Below are 17,508 nucleotides of genomic sequence, written 5' to 3' on the forward strand. Positions count from 1 at the left end.
TCTGAACACCTCAGATCCAGCACCAGTTCACTGAGATGGACAACACAGGCAGTCAGCTTCTCTGTAATAACAGTACTAAAGTTGACCACTGGTGGAGGTCAGGATGTGCAGGTGCGAAACTCTCTACTAGAGGAAGTTTCACTCTCTAGAGACATGCAGCCAAAGAACAATTGACATGAGCTTCCGCAATCAATTCATAACAAGAATTCATTGACCAATCCATGGTCACCACACTTTCTCATCACTAAAAGTGTATGTTTCCACAAATTATTTGGCTGTGTGAACCTTAGTATCACAAGCGATGGGTTTCATTGCCTTAAATATGAGATTAAAGTCACTGGTTAAAGGAACTTTCTTCATTCTAACGCCATTTATCACATAGCAACCATTGTACAAGACTGTCATAAGTTCAGTTCTGTAGCAAACTGTTTAATGTAAAACTATTTAGGCAAACAATATTATATGTATTATTATAACAATCACTGCTGTTCCACAAAGAGTGTAAACTTGGAATCTCTGACAATTTGCTTGGGGTATTTCACACTTTCATTTTGTAGAAAGGAAGGCTGATGCAATATTTAACAGAATGCAACCTTTCAAGATGGTTATTTCATTTAGAGAAATAACAATTATAAGAAGGCAACATTCATTTGCAGTCAAGATCAGTGCACCATATTTGCAATCATGGGAAAATGTCACAAGGTCCCTTTGATATAGAGAAAACTAAGTCATCATTAGCCACATGCATCAAGTCTCACTTCATGTCAGTCTATTGCTGCTAACACATCACAATGCCACTAAGGCAGAGACACACAAAAGGAAGCTCTAAAGTGAAACAAAAATTGATAAAATGTGTTAGCTAATCTAGCTTCTGCTCAAACCAAGTCATTTTGCAGATTGTTATTTTAATGCAATACCTTTCTAAGCACTTGCTAACCATTTTCAGTTTGTTAATAGCATTAATTGCCCCCCTCCCTTTTGTAGTTTCAACTGACAAGCCTGAGATCGAATGGAATCCTTGATCTATCCTTCTTGCAGACATATGAGGGGTGGTTAATCCACAGCCCTGCTTTACCTCAAGGTTTCAAGATAGCCTGGGAAAGATTAAAATGACAGTACTGAACAATAGCCGAATCACATGGCGAACTATGCAGGGCTGTGCTGGGATTTGCTCCAAGTGACAAGTGCACAATGTCTTCATTACTATGCAGCAGTGGCTCCTCTATTAGGGTGGAGGAGTGGTGCCCCCTCTGCCCGCCAGCAGCGGCAGCTGCAAAACCTTTAAAAGAAAAAGAGAATGAACTTTGTTTATTATCGTTTTCTTTTAAAGGGGCGGGGTCACAGGGGTGACGAGCAGTGAGGGGGAGTGCACTTGGGCCTGCCAAACACACATGCACAGTAGGCTCTCTCCAGCCAGCAGCACAGTTGCCGGGCTAGAGAGGGCATGCACAGGCTCCCAGTCTACCTGGAAGTGCCCTGGCTGGGCGCTTCCAGCCAATCCTGACACTGCTCTGAGCAGCGTCATGATTGGCTGCAGGGCAGGCTGGGAGCCTGTGTCTGCCTGCAGCAGAGGAGCGGTGCGGCGGCAGAGAAGGTAAGCGTTTTTTTTAATGTAATCAATTTAATGTTTATTTCCCCCCCTCACCACCCTTGTGCTGCACAGCCCCATCTGAGCCCCGCAAGCCGCTCCTGAGGGATAGGAAGGAGGGTGGGCTGCCTGTGCACTAGTTGAAACTGTGCATGTCTTTTTGGCCAATCGTCTTTGGCCAGCAAGACAGGCGCATTTTAAACCTCTCTAACCCAGCTGTCTAAGACAGCTAGGTTAGAGAAATCACATGCATCCAGTGCTCTTGAGAGCACTGAGCGAAGCCACTACCACAAATCCTGGCACTGCTTTCATGCTGGTTACCAGCATGAAAGCAGTGGCAGAATTGATTAGGTGTATTTGCGGAACCTGGAGGAGACAGAGCCGAACACGACTAGAGCAAGGACGTCATGCAGCAAGCAAGGTAAGTGGCTATTTCTTTTTTTATTTACTGTCACCACTCACCTTGCATGCATGCACCCACCCACCACCCATTTGCCTGCCCCCCCACTCTAAGTACTTACCGTCCACCAGTGGTAATGTGTGTAATACTATGCATTTTCCAGTAAACTCACAGGGATTTACTTGCAAACTCTGGTAACTCTGCACCCCTGGGCTGAAAAGTACAACCAACATGGATAACTTTTGGGGGATGGGAAGGGTTGAGTTACCAAGCAAATTACTGAGGAACTTGTTATGAGGCCCTCAAAATGTATGACTGCTTGTGCCTCAAATTGGTTTTGGCTTTACTGTTGCTTTCTCCTCTGCAACACTATCAACAGAAAGCAGTCAACCCACTCAAAAAAGTGCTGGTGTGCGGTGCTGCAAGCAAGAGGCGCTCTCTAGAACAAAACCCACTGGGCTGCAGTCAAATACCAATCAATAGTCTGTCTGCTGCTTCTTAGAAGAAACTCCCTGCTTTGCATCAGCCTCCAGGCCCTTACGACGCCGTAACTCATGGGTTACTATTATGCCTCTGATGTCCTTTTTTTGCTCTGCAATATATGCATCTGTTGAAAGTTAATATGCTTCTGTTCTGTAATCTTCACCAACCCGTGGGGGGCTTCACCCATGTAAGTCTCTATAAAAAAGCAGCCTGTTCAAAAAAAGACTTTTATGGTGCAGCATTTCCTTCCAAAAATTTACACAATACTATTTATTTCTCCTGAGTGTGGTGTTTTATATTCCAGCCTTTGCCCACTGCTGAAGAGTGTAAACACTCAAGTTATTTTTCGACTCAGAACTACCAAGAAATACACCCTCTGGAAATTGGAATATGAAGCAGGTTATGAAGATCCCTGCTGCAGAATTTAGCAGAGGTGCCATAAATTTGATTAACTGATATACCTAGAATTGAGATTCGCTGCTCTCTTAGAAATTTCAGCAAAACAACATAATAAAACCTTACACTAGTCAGCACTGCACAGCAGATAGTACGTATTTCAAGAGTGCTTGGCAGGGGGACCACTGCACTGCCCATGCCATGGGCAGTGCAAGGCCCCCCGTGGCACCCTGCACTTATTCTCTGCCATCCTTTCCATGGAAGTCAGACCACCATGAAAAGGCGGGCAGAGAACAAGATCGTAAGCAGCAAGGAGTTGCTGAGCTTAGCACCGCCCTGGCTGAATACAGCGAAGACCGCCTCGAACCCGTCGGGACTGTGGATCCCAGTGGAGACTGTGGTAAGTTGCCAGGTCTGCCCACCAATCTCATAATGTGGCAGTTGGACCACCACGGCCAAGGCGGTCCAACCGACACCGCAAGTCTGGGGGCCCTAGCTTGGTAAGAATGCTGCAACAGGAACAGCAAGCAATGAATAACTTGGACGTACCTTTAATTCTTAAACTTGTCAAAGTCTAGACCACTATGGGATATTTCCAGAAATTTCCTTCAGACTCCCTCTAGCTTCTCATTGCTACTGTGACTTGATGGTATTCAGAAAGGCAGGCATGGTTTCCTAGCACAGGATGTCTGTATTGCATGTAGGTTCACATTACACTGGTTTAGAGGGAAATCACGTACAAGCATAGACATCTTCTTTCTCCATTTCTCCTTTCTACAAAAAATAATTTCCGCATACAGAGCATCATTTCTTCAGTTGTCCTGGAAGACCTACAGATACTAGCGCCCTTCTTTCTGTACTCTGCGCACTTAGGGACTGTTAGACCTGACATGCCTTAGGGTGGTCACCCCTAACTTTTTGCCTGCCTCCCTCCACTTTTTGGACTCTGTCTTTGCTGGCTTTTAGACTCTGCGCACTTTACCACTGCTAACCAGTGCTAAAGTGCATATGCTCTCTCCCTTTAAACATGGTATCTTTGGATCATACCCAATTGGACTATTTTTATACTTATGAGTCCCTAGTAATGTGCACTGTATGTGCCTAGGGCCTGTAGATTGAATGCTACTAGTGGGCCTGCAGCACTGGTTGTGCCACCCACTCAAGTAGCCCCTTTACCTTGTCCCAGGCCTGCCATGGCAAGGCCTGAGTGTGCAGTTTCACTGCCACTTCGACTTGGCATTTAAAAGTGCTTGCCAAGCCTAAAGCTCCCCTTTTTCTACATATAAGTCACCTATAATGTGTGCCCTAGGTAACCCCTAGAGCAGGGTGCTGTGTGGGTAAAAAGCAGGACATGTACCTGTGTAGTTTACATGTCCTGGTAGTGTAAAACTCCTAAATTCGTTTTTACACTACTGGGAGGCCTGCTCCCTTCATAGGCTAACATTGGGGCTGCCCTCATACATTGTTGAAGTGGCAGCTGCTGATCTGAAGGGAGTAGGAAGGTCATATTTAGTATGGCCAGAATGGTAATACAAAATCCTGCTGACTGGCGAAGTGAGCATTTCTCTGCACTTAAATCTTTCTGTGCCTTACAATCCTCGTCTGGTAGGTTTAGTTGACAGCTCCTTGTGCATTCACTCAGACACACCCCAAACACAGGGTACTCAGCCTCACTTGCATACATCTGCATTTTGAATTGGTATTCCTGGGCTAGGAGGGGGGGAGGGCCTGCCCTGACACAAAGGACTGCCACACCCCCTACTGGGACCCTGGCAGACAGGATTGAACTGAAAGGGGACCTGGTGCACTTCTAAGCCACTCTTTGAAGTCTCCCCCACTTCAAAGGTACATTTGGGTATAAAACAGGGCCTCTACTCTACCACCTCAGACACTTGCTGGAAAAGAAACCTGAACCAGAACCTGCATCCTGCCAAACCTGCATCCTGCCAAGAAGAACTGCCTGGCTGCTAAAAGGACTCACCTGTCTGCTTTCTACAAAGGACTGCTGCCTTGCTGTTGGCCTGTTGCCTTGCTAAACTCTTGTCTGGCTGCAAAAGTGCTCTCCAAGGGCTTGGATAGAGCTTGCCTCCTGTTCCCTGAAGTCTCAGGACCAAAAAGACTTCTCTTTTTCATTTGGACTCCTCGTGCACCGAAAAATTTGACGCACAGCTTGCTCCGCGGTGAGAAAATCGCTGCACGCGATCCAGAAAGACGCCGCTCGACGCGACGCCTACGGTGCGACCAGAACTTCGACTCACGGGCTCACATGGACAATGTCGCCCGACTTCCAGAGAGGAAATCGACGCGACGCCTGCCGTGAGAAAGAAAATTCCACGCCCAGCCTCCCGGAGCGACGCGCAGCCGGATAACAAGCCGAGGAATCCACGCACAGACCCTGGGACATCTGGTAATCCTGCGAACCATAGAAGGAGTCGGCCCGCGTGCCGGAAAATGACGCACGTCTTCCCCGAGTGAAAAATAATGACACAAATCCGTGTGTGAAGGGGCGAAACCGACGCACACACCATTTTTCTTCCTGCAGAACGACGCACGTCTCCCCGCGTGAAAAATAACGACGCAAGTCCGTGTGTGAAGGGGCGAAACCGACGCACACACCATTTTTCCACGCATCACCTCCTCTGCGACTCTCTGTGGAGATTTTCCACTCCAAATCAGGTACTTTGTGCTTGAAAGAGACTTTGGGGGTCATTCCGACCCAGGCGGTCAAGGACCGCCGGGGCCGGGGTTGGCGGGAGCACTGCCAACAGGCTGGCGGTGCTCCGCAGGGCATTCTGACTGCGGCGGTATGGCCGCGGTCAGAACAGGAAAACCGGCGGTGTCCCGCCGGTTTTCCGCTGCCCTTCGGAATCCCCCATGGGTTCTCAAACCAGCTCCATGCACCAGTCTAGTCCATTCTATTTTAAAATTATCATGGAAAAAAGCATAAAAAACCTTGAACCTGCACCGCCATGGGGGATTCCGACCCCCTCACCGCCATCCTGTTCCTGGCGGTTCCGACCGCCAGGAACAGGATGGCGGTGAGGGGTGACGTGGGGCCCCCGTAAGAGGGCCCCACTTTGAATTTCAATGTCTGCTTAGCTACTGCACCCGTCGCACCATTCCCACTCCGCCGGCTCCATTCGGAGCCGGCTTCCTCGTGGGAAGTGGTTTCCCGCTGGGCTGGCGGGCGGCCTTCTGGCGGTCGCCCGCCAGCCCAGCGGGAAAGCCAGAATGGCCTCCGCGGTCTCTCGATTCTCGGTTCAGAATGAGGCCCTTTGTTTGCTTTTTAAAAGACTTAAGACACTTTGGCCCTCATTCTGACCTTGGCGGGCGGCGGAGGCCGCCCGCCAAAGTCCCGCCGTCAGGTTACCGTTCCGCGGTCGAAAGACCGCGGCGGTAATTCTGACTTTCCCGCTGGGCTGGCGGGCGGTCGCCTTCAGACCGCCAGCCAGCCCAGCGGGAAAGAGGCTTCCACGATGAAGCCGGCTCGTAATCGAGCCGGCGGAGTGGAAGCTGTGCGACGGGTGCAGTTGCACCCGTCGCGTATTTCACTGTCTGCGCAGCAGACAGTGAAATACATGTAGGGGCCCTCTTACGGGGGCCCCTGCAATGCCCATGCCAGTGGCATGGGCACTGCAGGGGCCCCCAGGGGCCCCGCGACCCCCCCTACCGCCATCCGGATCTCGGCGGTCCGACCGCCGGGATCTGGATGGCGGTAGGGGGGGTCGGAATCCCCGCGGCGGTGCAGCAAGCTGCGCCGCCGCGGAGGATTCAATGGGGCCGCGGTACACTGGCGGGACCCCGCCAGTGGTGCCGGTCCGACCGCGGCTTTACCGCCGCGGTCGGAATCCCCATTGGAGCACCGCCGGCCTGTCGGCGGTGCTCCCGCGGTCCTCCGCCCTGGCGGTCAAAGACCGCCAGGGTCAGAATGACCACCTTTATATCACTTTTCAGTGTTATTTCTACAAATTCCTATTGCATCTTTTATTGTGTTGTTCTACAAATATCCAGATAAATATTCTATATTTTTCTAAACACTGTGAGGTGTATTTTTGTGGTGCTATATGGTGTTATTGTATGATTTATTGCACAAATACTTTACACATTGTCTTCTAAGTTAAGGCTGACTGCTCGTGCCAATCTACAGAGGGTGGGCACAGGATAATTTGGATTGTGTGTGACTTACCCTGACTAGAGTGAGGGTTCTTGCTTGGACAGAGGATAACCTGACTGCCAACCAAAAACCCCATTTCTAACAGGGGGAAATGTGCAAACTCATTTTACGGTTGCAAACACTGTAATCTGAAAAGTCACAGGGTTTGTGAGCACAAAATATTTTTTTTTATTATAAATTAAATCCAATTTGTGAATATACTAGATCGCAACTAGGAAGGGACTTGAAGGGGGCATGTCCTCCTAATTACGCACCAGAATGGTTTGCATCAATGGTGTGCTATAGCAAAATTTAACAGTAACTGCCTTCGACAAGGAGGTGGTACTAGATGCACAAAGGGAAAGGTATCCTTGTTTGACAGTTTCCACTTTTGATCAGTACTATTCAAGATGTACTTAAAATTAGCGAAGTAATTATGTTAAAATGTTTTAACCGAGAAGTAAAGCCCGGGGACAAGATTGCTCATAGCAGCATATATGCCAGACTAATAAATAAACAAGACCTCTTATTTATTTGTATTTTACGATTTTAATAAACTATTGGTTGTGATCAGGCGAACATAGTATTATTCTACTTCATCAAATGACCAAATGTATTGTGCTTTGTTTTTCTATTGACTGATGAATGAATGAATTAAAACTTTTATCGCATAATTACTTAAAATAATTGTAAATTCACATATATGCAGTAGCACTAAAATACTGCAATTGAAAATACAAGGCGAAAGTAAGAAAACGACTCAGTGCATCTGTATATCCTGTCTTGCAGCTACATCCCACCACTATCAATAAAATAAAATTTAACTAGGAAGACCACCCCGTACATTCAAATGCTCCTGGCATATAAAGTGCATATGCTTTATAATTTGGTGTTGTCTGTGGGAACTCTATCCAGCCACTTTGAATATAATCACAGTATTAAAATCCAACCCCTACCTTCTCACAGCAGATGGACGTAGCATGCAAAGTACATGTGCTATATAGTTCGGCTTAACTGTATCCGCTCTCTGCCACCAATTTAAATAAGACAGCAGTGTGCAGAATATGCCTGCAAGCTATTTAGGTCTGTTCTATAAATAAGCTTCACTGTAGCCGCTCCATTCCACAACTTTAAATAAGAAAAAAACGATGTACAAAATGCGCCTGCAAATTGTTTGGGAGCTGGCTTAACACTGGCTTAGTTTCTTGGTGTTCTCAATTGCCGGATGCTGCCTACTGCTTTGTGCTGCTCAGTTCGGGCTGCTCTCATATACTTCCCTTAATCAAGTTTTCTGCATTCGCTAACCAACCTATAGGGGACTAGCAGAACTGTCCTGCTCTTGGTCGTTGTTTACTTCTGTCTCTATCAAGTAACTTGATCCGATTTAACTTTGATATTTGCTGTTGCCTGTTAGAGCCTTTTGCATTGCACAGCTCAATTTGAACTGCTTTCATGTAGTTTCTAAATTTGTCCAGCTCCGAGGGCACTCTGCAAGCCAGAAGCCATGAAACTGCCTCTGCGCATGTCTTAACCCCATGTCACAGCAACATTAGCTTTAAAAGCACCCAACATTATTAGAGCAAAGCAGGGCAGAGGCATACAAGGTGTGTCAAGAACTCTGCTCTGTAATTGCTTAGTCTGCTTTTGACTATCTACCAGCCGCAGCCCGTCCTTTTGGGTGGAGGGGCCACCCCTCCCCCATTTGTCACTCGTGAGGAGTGCCTGTCAGGCTGAGCAAGGGTCAGCCTGACAGATACTCTTCATTTTCAGTCAGGTAGCCAGGAGCGAGACATGCGCGATTTACGCAAACTCCTGGCTGCCTGAGCTGAACTTAGCTGGGCTGGTGAGGTCACAGCTCCTATGGGCGTGACCTTCTCAGCTCAGCAGAGGTGCCTCAAGGTCTTTCCCCTCGGTGATGAGGGAAGCGCCACCCATTGACTCCGACCTGGGCACTTCAGGATTAAGCCCTGAGGCGTCCAGGGCGAGTGTCAATCAGTGACACCTTATCTCAGAGTGGGGTGGGGTGGGGACAGAAGTCTCACTGACCCCAATCCACTCTGTGACGAAGTTGACCAAAGGTCAGCCAGTGAGGGAAGGCAGCAGTCCAAACCCACCTGGGACCTCCGAAACAGAGCGGAAGGCAAGTGTGTGTTTTTTTTTACTGAATGTTTGGTGCATGCGTGTATGTTTGAATATTTGATGAGTGTTGTGAATGAATATGCTTGTGCGCGCATGTGTGAATGAATGAGTGTGTGTGCTTCCCACCCACCCCCCTTCCTAAAATGACCGGCCACCACTGCCATCTTCATTTAATAATACCATCCTAGGTTTAGTTCCTTGATTGGAAGCTGCACTATCTGGCCCAAGTCGATATCTTTCATGCATTTCTTTTCCAAAACATTATTCAAATATGGCTGGATGATATTTGCCTCGCATGATACGATTAGGCCTGGCAGCCCTCCATTGTCCTTATAACTGACCATATCCTCTTCCCTCGATAATTGAAAGATTTCCTTATTTAAAGCTTTCTTTATTGCCGCATAAATTGCTTCTTCCAGTGGCCATTTTGTTGTTACTAAGTAAAATTTTGCCACCACAACTTGGATGTAGGTGTTCCAGAGGTTGGGTCCTCCTTCAAATATTGCTTTGAGTACATCCTTTAATGATGCTGCATGGTGTTTAGGGATCTGATAGGAGTATTTTGCCTGGATGCTCATGCCTTCATACTTTTGCTGGGCCAGGCAAACTCAAGTTGGACCAGACAGTTATGAGTGTGTTTTAGTAACTCAAAGATGCATTTGTAGCCCTGGCACTGAGCCTTTTCCAGTGCGGTCTCCATTTGCCCTGGGAATGCTTGCTGAATGTATCCTGCAACCGGTAGCAATTTGGATTTTATGACTCTCTTAACTGTTACAGTGATTGTGCTGCATAGTTTCCCCTGTACTTTACATAGCACATAGATGGTTGCTTGTGCTTTGACCTTCATTTTAGGTTGGTGTGCAATTACCTTCTCAGAATCTCATGCCCCTAGGTAGTTATACATTCTTGCTGTTGCTATGGTCTGAGTGCCCAGCCTCCTCCTCAGGAGAGCTTTTTTTGCATGCTGACAAAGGCACCACTTTAGTCTTACTTCCATTGGCTACTATCTCATTAACATCATTGTTGTAAGAATTCAGGATGTCCAGTCCTCTTTGTAGGCCACTTCTGGTGTGATCAAAAACCACCAGATCATCTGCATACTATAGTAAATGCAATCTATGAGTCCAAATTTGTGGGGTGACCAAGGTCGCTCCTTGAAGGGCCTTTCCTAAGTTGGTCGTGTAGAAATTAAAAAATGTTGGTGCTACCACATAGCCCTCTTTCAGGCTTCGGTCCGTATACAGCTTTTGGGACACTGTGTCCCCAGCCAATTTTATTCTCACCCAGGAGTTGCTGTACAGCAAGATAATGGCCTTCAGGAGTTCATCGGGAATCTTCCAGCTTTTCAGTTTTTTCAAGATTATTTTGAGAAACACCTTTGAATGCCGCTAAATAATCTGTGAAGCAGGTGAACACTTGCAGGTTATTCTTGGTTTTTGCTTGTAGTGCTATATAGGATACTGCAACAATATTGTCAAATGTTGAGCTGTCTTTGCAGAAGCCAGTTTGGTAGAAAGCTAAAATGTTGTCTTTGATCCAGTCCATAAGCTCATCTAGTAAGGTGCTGGCCTATGCTTTCCCTTCTATGTCTAACAGAGCAATTACCATGTAGTTCTTTGGGACTGTTTTTTAACCTTTCTTGAATATAGGCTGCAGCAGCAAGCCTCGCCAAGACCCCAGGATATCTGCTTGAATCCTGCATTCTGTGTACAAGATGGAAAAGATCTCAGACCAAAATGCGGGTCCTCTTTAAAAACGCTGCTGGGGAGAACACTGGGCCCTGCTGCCTGATCTTTTTTATAATTTTTTTGATTTCTTGCTGTTCCTAAGCTTTGCCTTCTTCTTGCTTTGGGGACCCTGTGCTGGACATTATGTAGTCTGCCAGTGGGGTCTTCTTGCTCCCTTGTCAAGGTTCACCTGGGATAGTTGTGTATATTTTTACTGCAAGGGCTAGCTAAACTTCCTCAGTCACTGAATTGTGCCTTTCAGTTTTTTGTTCTCCAATTTGGCTACATATTCCCAGCATTGCTTCTGTTTGTTGTTTTTGCACAGCTCATAAACTTTGATCCATTCCTCCTCAATATGCATTTGTTTTAGCTTCTAACTGAGATGTTTATGATCCCGGTTGGCTTGTGTCCTGATTTTTTTATTTTTCCTTTTAGCGTGTTTTAGGATGCGGATGCTATCCCTCAGGCTTCTGTTATATTTCAAGTTGCACCCTGGCTTCCACTTCCTCGTGTGTGTAGCCAGCCCGGCTCCCCTAGAAGGGTGGTGCGTAGGTCTAGTATCCATATGCCCCAGTTCTGAATGGAGGGAGTAGGTTTTGCTCTTTTTCTCCCACTTTCTTGTACTGACTTACATTTCTCCAGTTTAGCTGAATTGTCTGAATTCCTTTTGAACCTCCTTAACAGCTTATGATTTTTTAAGCCCCTTGTATGACTGATGGCCTCAATTTGCTTCTTATAGTTGTTGTGTAGATTAAATTCTACTGCAAGCATGGTCTGATCGTTATGTCGGTACATCCCAAAATCTGACATCCATTGCTTGATATGTACTGCTTCCATTATTGACCACCTCTGTTCCCAGATGGTGAAGATTGAAGTCCCCTGTAATGATCGTAGCCATGGACGGATCTTCACAGTGCTTCTTCTAGTGCAGAGATGGCCTTTTTATTGTCTCTAACTCTGAGGCTCCATTCCTGTGAAAGTAGACATTTAATGATTCACAGTTAGTTACTTCCTTCCTTCACCATCATGGATGCCTTCTAATATAACGCTCTGAAGAGAATCCACGGTCACCATGGGTTCTTCAATAGTAATTTCTAATGAGTGTTTTACGTGTATTTAAAGGCCGTCTGATGGCGTTCCTTAGGAGTGTAATTTGCTCACTGGTATTTGCAGGCCAGCAAAACTCTCTAGATGTACGTCATTGATCTCCCAAGTCTCTTGTAGGAAGAGAATGTCCCCCTCTTGCAACTTTTCTTATAGCTAACTCACTATTTAACACACTTCTAATGTTGGCGATATTCCATGATATAGGTTTAAGACTGGTCTTATTTACTCTATGATTTGATCCTTCTCCTTTGATTGCATGTATTGTTACCAGCCTCTCACCCTACAGGGTCCATTGCCCCTCCTTTGTGCTAACAATGATTGTTTTTTCTACCACACAATGTAGAAGCGGTGCTATTCTGGCCCTTACATTGTCTTTTTTCTGTTGACTTGCATTCTATTATTTTTTTCTGGGTTAGACCCTTGTTTGGTCTGTATTCTATGCTGAGGTTCTGAAAGCTGGTGGTAAATTGTACATGTGGAGCTCACTTTAACAGGAACTGTGTGTCTTTGCTGTAATGACTCTTTTGGCCACCGGTTGGCTGGTGGAGCACATGGGGATATTTTTCTTCACTTGGCTCCTGGAACCATATACCCCAGTCCTCAAAACACTTCTTTCATGCAAACCAAATATGCAAGTACAGTTGTTTTCCAGGTGGCTTTGGCGTTTTCAGAGTGTTCGGCTGACTACGACCCTCGAATTGAATGCAGAGAAGATCTTTATTTGTTATTTGAGGTAAGGAGGAAATATATTGAGGAAGCTTCAAGATGTTTGCCCTGTTAAGGGTTTTGTTTCTTCTTTGTGACCTAAATTGCAGGCTGAGCATTACTTTCCATGAAACAGCTGCATGGACCCAAGGATCTGCCTCTTTGTTATAGGGTGTTGGGCTGTACTTTCTAACTGGATGCCATTCATTCTAATAGTTTGCTGTCCCTTGTGTTGCGAGTCCCCATAGTGGCTACTGGACATGGGTCCATTCCATGTGGTTCATTTAGTTCTTCCTGCTTGACCAGGCAAGCTGCCCGCCCTCTCCTTTCCACTCCAGGGCCCACTTGGGAGACTAATTGAGATGGCTTCGCATCGCTTTGGGGTGCAGTTTTTCTCTCAAATATTGGGTAGAGGTTTGGACTTGATGTTTCTTCTGTCTTTGATCTTTCCTCCCCTATGAAGGTGTGCTGCCCCCAGCTCCTCTGTACAAGGCATCAGCCTTGTTGTTTTTTGCCTTCTCTTTAACCTTTTTTTTTAATGTGTTGTCAATAAATTATTGTCATTGCTTGTACTGTTGTTGTTGTTGCCTTCTGGGCTCGTGTCTGTTGGCATGTTGGTGTTGCTAGTGCTGTTGACTGTGTTTGACGAGGATGACTGCTCATTAGAGTTGTCAGGCAGAGAAGTATTTGGTGTTTGAGCCTTAGCCCGATCATCTACCGTGCTCTGGGACCCTGTTTGGGTCTCGGGCACATTGTTGTTTGTGTCCCTTACCTCACTTTCCACACATATTTTGGTACTGCTGGTCAGCTTAAGGTTTCTCAAATCCCGAATCATTGTTGTGAATACTTTGGACAACATTGATAGTTTCTCTACTATAATTTTGCAGTGGTATTCTTTTATAGTAACTCTTTTTTCCATCTCCTTGCCTTTTCTTCCTCCTAGGGCCCCTTCTGACCACTAGGTCTTGTGTGCTGCTTCCATTTCCCACCTTTAGCCATAATAGCTGCCCTCCTTTGAAGAAAGACCCTGTGGGTGACCTTCCAGCCTGCTTTGAAACGCGTGGCTTGCTCAGCCGTTTTGTGTCCCTGCCTCAAGAGAAAATACTATACAAAAAAAATCCCACACCAATTTAGAAAAATAATGTATATTTTAGTAGATAAAACAAGACCAAAACAACAAAATTCCAATCAGTAGAACTGGATATAATTAATTTAAAAAATTTAAATGATAGTATATTGCCAAAAAGGACAAAGTGCCAACTGAGGATATGTGGTTGTTCCGGTCCGTGACAAAGGGCCTGATTCAGAAGTTTGTGGGTTACTCTGTCACAACGGTGATGGATATCCCATCTGCCGAAATCTAAATCCCATCATATTCTATATATCTGCCAGTGTTGTGATGGAGTAACCCTTCGACCAACTTCTAAATCAGGCCCACAGTCACAAGTTCAGGCCGACTGGGATGGAGCATGGACCTTCTCACCCAGGAAAGAGGGCAGCAGATAAGCACAGCAGTACTTCAGCGTGACAGTCTTGTAGAGTGGCAGTCCTTTTAACAGCACAGCAGTCCTTCTTCCTTGCATAGTATCCACAGGTTCAGAAGTGTACATGTACGTTTGTGTCTGGAGTTCAATATTTATCCCTGGGCCTTCCTTTGAAGTGGGTGAAGGTTCTAGAGGTGTCCTCCCTTTGAAGTCTACAGGCTTCCTGCCTTCCCTTCCTTGGCTCCAGACTAAATACAGGGGTGATGCAGGCTCTGTGTGGAGGCAGGGCACAGCCTATTCATGTGTAAGTAGGGCTGTGCCCAGCTGTGCCCTCCCATCCTGCCTGTGATGGCCACCTCAGGTACACCTAAGCCCCCTATTGTATATGGCTGTCTAGGAGGAATATACAAAGCCCAACTATCATTCACACTCAGCCACGTGGACCAGAGACCCAGAGACAGGCTGCATGCACTAAATGGCTAAAGCAGAACAATGCCAATTTTCTAAAAGTGGCATTTTCAAAATTATAATTTAAAATTCAACTTTACCATGACAGAGGATTTTTCGGGCCAATTCCAAAGGCACCCAATTTGAACTGGGTACCTACTCCCATTTGGAAATTATCACTTATTAAATGTAATACAATTAACTCAATGTTATCCTATGGGAGGGGCTGACTTTGCAGTAGTAAACAAAAATGTTTAGTGTTTCACTAACAGGACATGTAAAACTAAAAAGCACATGTCCAACTTTTTAAAATACACTGAACCCTGCTCTCCAGACTATCCAAGGCCTGCCCTAGGGTTGGTTTATATGCATTAAAAAAGAAGGTTTGAGCCTGACATAAGATTTATTTTCCCAGGTCGAGATGACAGTTTAAAACTGCACACACAATATGCATCGGCCTACCTGAGACATGTATAAAGGTCTACTTATGTGGGCTGCACAATCAGTGCTGCAGGCCAACTGGTAGCATTTAATTTGCAAGCCCTGGGCATAGGTAGATGGGTAGTGCCACTTTACTGGGAACGTACAAGTAAATTAAATATACCAATTGGGTGTAAGCTATCCACCATATTTTGAGGAGAGAGCACAAACATTTTAGCACTATTTAGCAGTGGTAAATTGCGCAGAATCCTAAAGCCAGAAAAAACAAAGTCAGCAAACAGCAGGGTTGAAGGCAAAAAGCTAGGGGAAAAACCATGCTGAGGATGCCAGGTCCAAAGCTGTGCTTCACCCAGTGATTCACAGCACAGCTAGAAGTCTAGCTCCAACCCATTCTTGTCTTCCCAAGTGCACATTCCTTACTGCTTTGTTTAAATTATCATCTGAGTTTTCCACCTGTTGCATTTCTGCAAAGCAAAAAATAACACTGCACATATCTATGATTCGAAGTAATGTCATAAATAATAGATAAGCATGTTACCTCTCTGATTACCAGTTCAATGTTACTAACCACTTCATAGAGCCCCTTGAGCTCTAATAACAGATAACAACATCAAGATTCACCAATACACATATGATGCACAACTCTACCTGAAATTCTCCTTTGCTCCAGAAAGCCAATTCCTCAAACAATGCCTGCTCATCATTCAGCCCCTACCTGAACCTCATCTCAACCAAGACAGAATTGCTATTATTTGCCAAGTAAATCAAGCAAGGAATAGTACAAAGAATAGTACTGGAGTAGCACAATTTTGTACTCCATCCTTTACACATCAGTCACTGTGCAACAATGCATTTATATTAGTAGTAGGAGGGGATACCTTCCATCAAACCTTTGACAGGTGCCTCTCCCCACGCTGACGTAGGCAATGACGTAGGTGGCCATGTGGATGCCCCTGCCCCGTGCTGACGTAGGCACTGACGTAGGTGAGTCACGTGGATGCCCCCACCCTGTGCTGACGTAGGCACTGACGTAGGTGAGTCACATGGGTTGTGACATCAGGGGGTCAAGTGTTAGTAATGTGCAGGGTCCTAGCCCCTGTGTCTAGATTTATGGGCTGTGTAAAATGAGAGCTGTTCTGGTGTGCAACCTGTTTCATGGCCTAAGAAGACAGGTCTGGACATGTCAGACATTCAGGCCCAAGTGGCTGCTTGGGGCCTCCTCTCAGAGCGGTGCATTGGGAGTGTAAGGCCAAACCTCCACACTGTTGGCTAATCCAAAAAGAGGGTCTGGGCAAATGCTGCCAAAGCTGTGACATGTGATTAGCACCACTTGTAATCCCAGCAGCGTATTAGAGCCATCAAGGAGAGGATGTGACCTCTCTGTGTTATAGAGACATGCGCCCTTTTTGAACCATAGAATACATATAAGGAGTCGGTTAGAGCAACATGCTAAATCATGAACCACTGTTGAAATAGGTTGTCTGGGCAATATGAAGAGATACAATCCGCTCACCAGAAAAGCCCGCGTCTCAGGAGCCCAGAACCCTATCAATAGATATTATCGGACCCTAGCACCTCTGGTGTTGGGTGAGAATGCACAGCAGGCTGCCCCTGAAGAGGGGTTTTCCGCCATCACCTGGTTTCAAGAGGAACTCTGCCAGCGGCTTGATAAGCTCAGCCTCAAGGATTTGCCGCAGCTGGTATCCCCGATCAAGGTTGATAGCAGCGACAGCGACGCCTAGAAAGATGAATTAAGAGATGCAGTCAACTTCAGCGACACTGAAGATGATGAAGAAGGTGTTGCACCACCGAATTCACCAATCTATGAAGACATGTGCTTTCAGGTGGACCCTGATACAGAGGCAGTCATGGTACAGTCGACAAATGTAAAATCTGAAGTTGCTTATGCACCAATGGACCTGTGCGACACGCAAGATTTCAAAGCAGCCGCTGAGTCTAGTGAAAATGCTGAGGTTAGTAAAAACTCTATAGACAAGTATCGTGTATACGCCGATATTATACTTTTAACTAATAGTATGTATTTTGATTTTTGTTGGAACCATAGAAAACAACTGCAGAAAGAGATGCTCTAGAGGGGTCTACACCAAAGGTTAACAATGTAAATTTTTTACTGCTTATGCTGTTTTAGACAGTCTGAAAGTATTACACGCCAGAACAAAGAGCTGCGTAAGAAATGAGTCAGCACTTACAATAGCACCGATTTTGAAAAGGAAACGCAGGGCGTACCATACGACGCCATATGGCCTGTTAATGTTTTTTTTGGCAACCGTTGTGAACACATGTGTTAAACATGACTATTATAACCAGTGTTACGGGCACAAAATGAATGAGCCACAGCAGGAGGCTCATGACTGCCTATATGAATCGTACACTGCAAGAACAATTTGGCATATATGTAGCCGTTTAGACCCACACAG

The sequence above is a fragment of the Pleurodeles waltl genome, chromosome 7, assembly GCF_031143425.1.
Source record: "Pleurodeles waltl isolate 20211129_DDA chromosome 7, aPleWal1.hap1.20221129, whole genome shotgun sequence".
In the NCBI taxonomy this organism is placed as follows: domain Eukaryota; kingdom Metazoa; phylum Chordata; class Amphibia; order Caudata; family Salamandridae; genus Pleurodeles; species Pleurodeles waltl.